The sequence below is a fragment of the Pyxicephalus adspersus genome, chromosome 4 (assembly GCF_032062135.1).
Source record: "Pyxicephalus adspersus chromosome 4, UCB_Pads_2.0, whole genome shotgun sequence".
Taxonomy (NCBI): Eukaryota; Metazoa; Chordata; class Amphibia; order Anura; family Pyxicephalidae; genus Pyxicephalus; species Pyxicephalus adspersus.
Genome location: NC_092861.1, coordinates 63,294,225 through 63,305,057, shown reverse-complemented (window position 1 = coordinate 63,305,057; position 10,833 = coordinate 63,294,225).

Genomic DNA, 10,833 nt, shown 5'->3' with positions numbered 1-10,833 from the left:
AAAAAAAAAATTTCATGAAAAACAGTGGATCACTTTTGGTACAGAAATCTAGACCTCAGTGTAACGCTCAGGAGGTTAAGAACAGTCACCAATCACAGCAAACTGAAAACAAAACAAAAAAGGGAGGGAGGCCAAAAAAGAAAATTTAGAGGAATCAGGGCAGACCAGAAATAAATAGAAGGGAAGAAAGACACCTACCAGTGTCAAAAAGCCAGTTAGGCAGGATATATGTTAAAGTACTACAAGTAACCAGAGAATATCAGTACCTCAATGAATATCAGAAGACCTTGGTGTGGAAAACAGGAAGTCATGGACATGAGCCCCCCGCCTATAGATGAAAAAAAAACAATATAAAGATTTTTTTAACAGGCACTTCTGAAATAAATAAATATATATATATATATATATATATATATACACACAAAGCCAAACAACGGCATGAACAGTTAAGAGGCAATTAACTAACTTCAAAACAAGGAAAAGAAATGGTATTTGATAGCATTATATTGTCAAACACAACAAAACCCTGAAGTTAGAGAGAAAAAATAAGTCGGCAACAAGGGTAATAGCCATCCATCAGGTAAGTCACAATACACTGTAGTCCAGATGAGCCATGTATGGTAAAGACAGCTGACCAAACCGAGGTGGGGAAGCTCTATAAAAATCAATCTTAAAGGGAGGGAGTCAGCGGTTGGAAAGGTTGTCACACTCAAAAACTTTATTGCTAAGAAGAAATTCCTTCCTGTGCTGTGTTTGCCATTGCTTACTATGAGAAGAATCTGAGAGCCCATAATGAAGTGGGCAGTATGGTAAAGATTTTCTAGGCAAAGGTTTACAAAAATTATATAAGATTAGAGATTAAGATAAAGATTTTCCATCCATATATGCAACCATATGAATTGGGAATCCCAGTAATATTTCATATCCTTTGCCTCAAGGGATTCAAGTAAAAGGCCCCAAGGACCAACAGATAGGTAAGGTGTGGTGGTACTTTTGTCACGTTGAAAGTGATGGTCACCTGCGTTCTAGCAGCCTGCATAATTGCTTTCTTGATAACATCTCTGGGTTTTGATGCATCCTGAATATGCAGGTCTCTGGATCTATGTATATGATCCATCCTATATACTATATATACCTATATACTGTAGGTGAGACTTTTGGGATCTTCAGGGGAGTATTAAGGACCATGGTGGCTGCAAATAGTTCCTTCTGCTCAATAAATTCTGGTATACCTCTTCTGTAATTGCAACAATTTCTATTCTCCAAATTAACTTGTTGCTTATGGAGTTGTTGTGGTAATGTAGTGTGCTCATTTAGAATCTCAACAAGCTGAGGCACACAATCCTGCAAATTGCTAGTTGATTTCTCAATTTATTTAACTCGCTCCACTAAATCTCTGTGCAGGTTAGTAATTTCTGATGTACTGTGCATTCTAGGTCCCTTTTCAATGCAATTGTGGCACTCTGATCTTCAAAACCCAACGATCCAGGGGACCCAGTGGTGAGGCGGCAAGTGGGTTTGACCTTGCTGATCGAGCTGCGGCACTAGGAATGGAAGCCTAATGGAGTCCTGGCTGTTTTCCCATCCTGAATGTGTCCTTTAGCATCAGCATGCTTGGGGAGGTTGCCACTGTCTATCCATTTTGTGGCCTGTTGGCCATAGAAGCATCCATCCCTGATTAGTAGAAAAGAGCCTCACTTTTTCTTAGCTTGTAGATCTCCAACAGCAGCACAAAGTTCTATTGCTGTATTTGTCCCATGCCGGTCAGGATCCATGATGCAGTCCAGCAATTAGGCAAAACGACTTGGTGGGAGCTCTCTAGAGAATCTTGCTTTTTACCTTTATTAACAAAAAAGTGATCCTCTGTGCCACTTTCAAAATTTTATTTCACTTTATTACCAGGTAAAAGCTTTCGCTAACTGCAAGGAGAGATACACCAACTGCTGCCTTTCAATTGCTTTTTTCTGCTTCTTTCAATTACATATAGCATGAAAGAATGTGATTGCATTGAAAGAATGAGATTGCTTTACTGGGCAATATAGACACAAATGTCCATATTGGCCAGTGAAGCAATCTCATTGGACCGTGCAATGCTAGTTGGCCCCAGTAACAAAGTGAATCTAATTCAGGGAAAACATGCAGTGTCTTTAAATAGTATTCACCAGTGTGAATGAAATCATGGAAAGTATTCTGAATTTTTAGGTAGGTTGAAGTATTAGAGGTTAGATGCTAACATTCTCAATGACAAAAATGTGACAGTTGTTTTAAAGCTCAGTATTTGGCAGCATTTTTTTTCTTAAAGATTAAGGATAAGAACCAGTAGAGATCAAAAATAACAATATTGTGTACGGTGAAACATTCTTTCATGCTATATGTAATTGACAGAAGCAGAACTTGATGTCACTGGAGAATTTTCATTCTGTAGTACACAGTGTTTTGTATTTTAGGATTTGATTTAAAGTTGCTGGGCCTACCAGTTTTCCTCATGTCATTCTTGAGTTAACTATGTTACTGTGACTCATAGTCAAGCAAAGATATAGGTAGTGAAGAGTAATTGCTGTGTGTTTTTACATATAAACAAATATATTCCATTTATATTCTGTACAGTAGGTAAAGGCCAAGTCCCACTTAAAGCTCATCTAAACCTAGGCAGCTTACTAGTCATTAGACATGGTGGCTGGACAAGGTTTTTAACAATTTATCAAACACTCTATGAGCGAGCTAGATACCATCCATGATATATTCAGCATGATACCTAGGATAAGCATGGCAGAGGGATCCATCAAAGGCACCAACGCAAAAACGAAGGTACAGACAGCACCTAGACAGGATAAAATAAAGTACAAAGACCAATACTCAGCAAAAAGAAAGGAAAAAAGGTAGGTCCTGTAAAAAAATCTCTCCCCTGTAACATCCCACTCCATAAGACCTCCTTATGCTCTACTCAGGCATGAGATCATGAACAAAAAGTTGCATCAGGAAGAGAAAGAGGATAGGAGTCCCATGGGGCCCAGATACCAATAAATTTGTCCACTCAATCATATAAATGAGCAGCCAACAATTACATAAATGGAAACACACTATCTGACCTACAGATGATTTGTATTCCACAGAAGAGAAGTAGGCTGGGATGATTACACTGCTTGAGATTTGCAAAGTACGTTACAAGCTGTTTGACTTTGTTATAGAAACCACAGGTCTTTGGTTTGCTTATTATACAGAACAAAATGCCTTTAATTGTATATTTAGGGGAGCAAAAGTTCATTGTTTTAAATAATGACTTTGTAAATCCTAATTCCAAACTCCCACAAGGTTCCCATAGTTGAACATCTCAGGGAACCAAGATAGATTCACAAAATAAATAAAGGACCAATAAATAATGATAACTATAAATCAGAGGAATCAGCGCAGTTCATAACGTTCATCTCAGGATCCCCTGAAGAAGCCAGTAGGCGAAACGCATTGGGATACAATACGTTACTAGCGATATCAATATTTACCTAATCAGGGAATTCTGTGTCTAGCGTAAAGGACTCTGTATCCCAGTGCTATTAACTTGGGATCATCCTTTCCAAGCTGTATAGCAGTGTGCTCTACAAATTATTGTGATATATATGATTTCAAATGTGATCTACTTTAATACAAGTTTGTTTGTCAAAGAATACCCCAACTTTCTCTCTACTCTTTTCACATATATCTTTTTATGTGGGGTTGGCTCAACTATGACAATATCCAACATTTAAGGATAGGTAGATCCTTTTACCCTTTTGCCTATAAATTACAGGTACCCACTCAAAGTGATTATCATCTTAATTAAAGCAAACATAGTATACATAATCAATAAAAAAAAACATACCCGTATTACTGGATTAAAGTACCAGTTAGAAAAAAGAAGGGATAGGGAAAAGTGAAGTGTTGACTTGGGAGGTGCACAGGTACACAAATGTGCGTAACTCCAACAACTCCTTAACTACCAGCCATACGGTCCAGCTCTCCTTACAGGCAGTAGAACAATCAAAAAGTTGTGCTATCAGCTCCACATGCTGTATACAGTGTGCCAGAGTGTCCCAAAAATGTCAGGGAAAGTGCATTAAAGGGTCCAGGAAATTGAAAGCGATTATGTTTGTATGGGTTCTTAGGAAGAAACCAGGGACTTTAGGGCCCTGGAGCCGGCCAAGGGAGTGAAAGGGTGGGTTTTTGGATATATCCACCTTCACTCAGGTGCAAAAGGGAAGGAATTGATCAGCAAGAAGCTGAGGGAATTGATCAGCAAGAGGCAGAGGGAAGTGATCAGCAAGAGGCTGAGAGAGAGCAAGAGTGGATTCCAGGCTGAGGGGGAGACAAAGTGGATTCCAGGCTGAGAGAGAGCCAGAGTGTTCCAGGCTGAAGAGAGAGCCAGGGTGTTCCAGGCTGAAGAGAGAGAGCCAGGGTGTTCCAGGCTGAAGAGAGAGACAGGGTGTTCCAGGCTGAAGAGAGAGCCAGAGTGTTCCAGGCTGAAGAGAGATCCAGAGTGTTCCAGGCTGAGAGAGAGAGCCAGAGTGTTCTAGGCTGAGAGAGAAGGAGAGGGTTACAGGCTGAGAGAGGGCCAGAGAGTTTCAGGAAAGCCAGCAGCCAAACAGTACTACAAAGTTGTGAGTTAACAGTACTGATATAGTGTATGTGTTAGGAAGAGAGGGCACAAAGTGCTGGAGAGTGTGCTGTAACACTTGCCTAAACAAATAAAAACTGCTGTTATTTTGGACTTTTGGAGTCTGCTGCCTCTAATCTGCCCTGTAAGTATACCACCAGTGATAAGCAACCGTCAGTGATATTACCACAAATGGAAAGCTCATTTACCCATCCTGAAAGTGGAGGAATACCTCCAATAGAGGATACCCAATGTAGAAGAACAACTGTTGCAGCAGCACAAATAAAGAAGAATAATAGCTCCTGTTTGCTGAAGACACAGATCCCAGAAGGACAAACAGGAGCCCAATTTCAGGTTTAATAGGGATGGAGGCACCTATTAGCTTATTGGAAGATACAGTGGAAGTCCGGAAATGGTAAATCGTGGAGCATTGCCATCAGGTATAGAGCATAGTGCTTGTCCCCTTCCCACACCTCCAACAGAGGTCCAAGACCTGAAGAAATATAGCTTTGTGAGAAAGTTTGAAAATTGTATGTAGGTTTTCTAATGAAATGCATCCCATCTCGCACTCTCATGCAGCTAAATAATAAGAAGAATGGAGAAGTATCAAATAAACTTGCCATGAGGCATGTACAAGGGGAGTCCATTTTATGAGCTATAATGAACAGAAAAAGAAAAAGTATAATCCGAATCCTGAGGATGTAATATACTCCAAATATCAACTAGTTTATGGTCTGTTTAATTGTCGTCTCATGCTAGAGAGGTCTTTTTGAGAACTGTCTATGGTCATTTGCAGTGATGGCAAACTTTCAGACCTCTACCAGCATGGACCCAGACATGATAATACTCGCCACTTACTGCTGTACCTTCAGTGTAACTTCATGGATCACTGTGGAAACAGAGATGACAGAGTTATTTTCTACTTTTTGCTTCGTCTGGTAAGCTTTGACAAATGCCACAATCTAATGCAAAGTCCAGAACTGGAAGAGTAAGTAATGGATGACCTTTTTCTGAAGGCTTTTTTAACAGCAGTGAGCAGTTACAGAAGAAACAGAAGGTCTGAACAGTGAGCTGCTCCCCATAGAGTGCTGCATTTCCAAGGTATCTGGTCATCTTTAGCACCCTGGTGGAATGACTGTCTTCAGATGGGCTAATAGCTGGGGATGGGGTAAGTGAGGGCCCACCAAATGCATTCTTACCCTGGGACCCAAGTGTCTTAACAGTAAGGCTCATTGATGCGCACAGGGGGAGAGGCTGAATGGTCTGGTTTTGTTTAGACCCTTGTCAGTTTTTTTGTGCCATCTGTGTCATTAAGTTCACCATAAGTAAACCCCCAAACATTTTTTGAATATATTAATAGCCCCACAATGGCTCAAAATTGATATGATTGAAACAGCTGGATAAAATTTAGGTTGATAAAGCACCAGGACCCGATTGATTACATCCATGTGTTCTCAAAGAGCTAAGCTCAGTTATTTCAAAGCCATTGTTTCTAATTTTTAGAGACTCTTTAACCACTGGCATAGTACCAATGGATTGACTTAAGGCCAATGTGGTGCCTATCCTTAAAAAGGGAACAAAGTCATTACCAAGTAACTACAGACCGTTAAGTTTAACTTCTATAGTTGGACTTTGATAAAGAACCACATAGAGGAGTTTCAGCTAGAAAACAATATTAAAAGTGGTAGTCAGCATGGATTCAAGAAAGTTGTCAAACAAATTTACTCTCTTTATCTGGGAAAGTGAGTAAACAGGTAGACAGTGGAGTAGTAGTTGATAAAGTGTACTTGGACTTTGCTAAAGCATTTGACACAGTACCCCACAGACGTTTATTATTCAAGTTAGGGTCTATAGGTTTAGAAAATTCAATCCATAAATGAATGGTCTAAGGTTGTTAGTGGTGTACCCCAGGGTTTGTTGTTGGGACCTTTACTGTTTACCATCTTTATAAATGATATAGAGATTGAGATTAAAGGTACCATTTCTGTGTTTGCAGATGACACCAAACTATGTAACAGAATTAAAGCGTACCTACCCTCAGAATTTTCAATTTACAAAAAGGGTGGACAACCCTTTTATTTTGTTTGATCAATAATGTTGAATCAATAACAACCTTTTTAACAAGGTGTAAAGTGACACCTCTACACACTAAATTTTTAACCAAGACATGAATGATCATTCTAGCATGATCACGATCTAGCACGTGGGGTTTAGAGACCCAAGTTTTAAGTTTAAACCTAAATCTAAAGTTCTCTTTTCCTTGAAAATAACACATTTTGTTAATCTTAACACTTGCAAAATCCTGTTATACATAGTCGCATAAGTGAACTGTATGTTTTACTTCTTTGTATGCTGAAATCAGAATAAAGGACAAAAGATGCAGGGCAGCCTGAAAAACAAGAAACTTAACATTAGTAAAATGTGCTGGAGTTTTAGGTTACATGTACACCAATCAATTTGCAGAGGTGAGCACAGGGAGTTTCCAGGCATGTGTCATTGTTGGGCCTATGGCAACAAAAAATAAATGTATTGAGTTTACATTCAAGATACCTAAAAATGTCAAGTGATTTGTGAGCTGTTTTTGACTATCTTTAACAAAGGCATTGATTGTAGAGGATAATTTATATTGGGCTGTACTAGATTTGGGAGTCTGGCACTGAAGCTTATTGCTGGCCCAATTAGATTGGAGTTGATCACATTTTCTGGGTAAATCCTGGAGATGGAAATGCTATTTCACATGGCTGTCATACTTTTAAAATTCTATAGGTCAATATGTCATCATTTTGTAGTAGCAGAGCAAATTGAACTTTTATGTCTTCTTGCAATATACCCTGTTTCCCCGATTATAAGGCACTGTCTTATATTTTTTGAAATGCCAAAATATGCCCTAGGTCTTATTTTCAGGGGATGTCTTATTTTACCATGAAGAAGACTACAGTACACATTTATTGTTGAAAGTCACTCATGATCACTCATGTTCCATTGATTGTCCCCTTCTGATCACTCATGTTCCATTGATTTTCCCCTTCTGATCACTCATGTGCCGTTCATATTCCCCTTCTGATCACTCTATGCCATTGATTGTCCCCTTCTGATCACTCTTTGCCATTGACTGTCCCCTTCTGATCACTCTATGCCATTGATTGTCCCCTTCTGATCACTCTATGCCATTGACTGTCTCCTTCTGATCACTCTATGCAATGATTGTCCCCTTCTGATCACTCTATGCCATTGATTGTCCCTTTCTGATCACTCTGTGCCATTGATTGTCCCCTTCTGTTCACTTACCGGTAATTAAGTGTAGGGATCTCCGTTAGGGCAGGTAACTCCGTTAGGGCAGGGATCAGCAGCGTGCTTCCTGGTTCAGAATACCGGCTTGTTACTTTCAGTTTCACTCTGCACTGCAGCTAGGAGCAGACAGTGCTGCAGCCAGCATCAAGGAGACACACACAGGATCGGATATTGGGGGATGTCTTATTCACGGGTGAGTGTCTTATTTTAATTATTTTTTCAAAAATCGGGGGTGGCTTATTTAATGGGGATGACTTAAAATCGGGGAAACACGGTACTTGCAGGTGAATATGTTACATTATAACTCTTCGTCATCCAACTGTTTATTGTGTATTTAATGAGTATTTTGGGGAAAAAAACATTAACCTTCAAACTTGTGCCCAAAATCACACATTTTTACACATTTGGATTAACTCTGTAAAATACACGACCCCCGGGGGTAAAGTAGAGGCATAGATTTTAAAATAGAATCCAATGTGAAAAATATGTTTTAATTTTTGGTGGGTGGATCAGAGTTAAAAAGATTTAGATTTAAACTTCATAGAGTTTATAGCTGTTTAAAGATATACAAATATACACATATATACAATTTCTTTAGCCCTGTGAAGGTGTCATTCTGAGCTTGAATGTTAAGGTATTCTTCCCACTGGCAACCAATGCAAACAGCATTTTAGCCATGGACTGATTATAGGAGGTGTTCTCAAAAATCTGTAAATTGTTTTATTGGTTTCTCAGAGGTAAAAATAATTGACCCTTGTTGCCAATGTGTTGCCACAACTAGATATTTGTTGCCCCAGGTGTTGTCACTTTGACAATTTTTTGTCCTGTATTGTCCTATGCAGGATTGTGGGTTACCTATTTCTGACCTTTGCACTCTGTGTTACTTTTTCCTGAACCCCGCACCCTGCATTACGTACTCCTGACTTCTACAGAGGCAGATGGCTGGTGACGCTGTATTTTTATCTTAGGTATAGATTATGTTAAACATAGTGTGTTAGAGTATTTTTATTTTATTGACAAATTAAAATATGAGGGGAACAACTACTGAATAAATGGTAACATCCTGGCATGTACTTTCCTTTAACAGCTCATGTAATAGGATTGTTAAAAATGAAATGTGTTGTACTAGGATATACTTTCCTCTTGTATCTATAAAAAACATCTTTACTAAACATACCCATGGACCTGTCATTTTAGGTGCAATTAATATAATAAAAAGGACAGTTTGAAACTAACGGTAGATTAGAAGGGAAGAGGAAAAAATGTAAAATATTGTAGCCTACATTTAGTAAACATAGCATTTTTCACTTTTCTCAGCGACAGTTTCTCTGAAGACGCTTAGGAGACTGCAGGTGACAGTATTGGATTTTATATGGGGATACAAAAAACATAGACTCTCTAAAACAGTAATGTGCTTCCTTTGTACTGCAGGAGGCCTAGGAGTAGCAGACTTCATTAAATACTACTTTGCTTCGCATCTTAGACTTCTAGCCTCCTGGATGACACTGCAGTCTTTTAACCATTGGACAGAACCTAGAGAAAATGTGAATTGCACCTATCCACCCGAATTCTATGCTCTGGAGTACCTCATATAGGGCTCCTGAACACTGCTTGCTAGCTCCAATGCAGTTCACTAAGCAAATTTGGTTCCACTGTAAATGTAGATTCCAGCTAACCTCGGAGCCTTCACTTGTCACATCCTTTCTTTATACCCCAGAAATTCCGGAGAGCTCGGGTCACCACATGGCTCGTCCATGGCATGAGGGCTTGCTTTTTCATTATGGTCCAATAGTACACCCTTGCTCGAGAAGGCTTTTATCATATCAGGAGATCCTCCAGAAAATTAAGGTACTGGTCATCTCCTTTTATAGTTATCTACAAATTCGGCACTATGCACAGACTTTAACAAAGGATCCTGTATTTCCACTACTCATCTCCTTTGAGAAATTATGTATCAGTGGGCCCTCACAGAAAGGTCTAATTTCAGGAATTTACAAGGCCCTTCACCTGGTTTCGAATTTTCCAGTAGTGAAACATGCCTATGTGCAAAAGTGGGAAGAGATCCTGGGTAAAGCTCTTCCAGAGAATATTTGGAAAATACTGTGGCAACAAGCTCAGAAAAGTTCAAATACAAGTAACCTCTTCTGGAAGTGCGGTTCTGAGGTCAGCACTCTACATCATATTTTTTGGTTTTGCCCACAAATAACCTCATATTGGCGATTGGTTAATGACCTATTAGAGAAGCTGTTTGACCTGGATATATTGACCCATTTATTGGGGCTTCCTATCAGTGATCCTCCTAAACTCTGTGATTGTTTAATGGCTCATATTCTAACGGCGGCTAGATGCCTTATCCCCAAGTTCTGGAAATCTGCGCCAACCCCCCCCCCCCCCCCAAAACACACACACAGCACTCCTCGTATAAGGGATATTCAGCTCATGGCACAGCTTACGGCCAGGCAGCATGACCGCCTTGACAAATTTGAAATTGTTTGGGCTCCATGGGAAACTCCATGGGTTTGACTGGGGATGGCACCCAGGCACACCTATCTCTGTGTAATGGTAATAATCTAAGAAGTCTTTACCTAATTGGGTCCTTCCCCCACCCTCTTTTCTTCTTAATTTCTTTTTTTTTCTTTTTATTATTTCTTGATTCCTTTTTTATCTTTACTGTTTCAATCATTGGTCTGCACAATGGGCCCACAAATCCTATTTAACTATCTTCAGTGGTCATATACTGTGGAATTATGCGCATATCATTTCATGAAGAAGACCTATTGCTACTGGATTGGATCATGCTCATATTATCCTGACATCCTGATAAAGTTCGGCCTTTTTTTAATATTGTGTTCAAACAACTTTTTTTTTTTTTTTTTTTTTTTGTTTTATTCAACAAAAAAGTTGTGCATCTACTA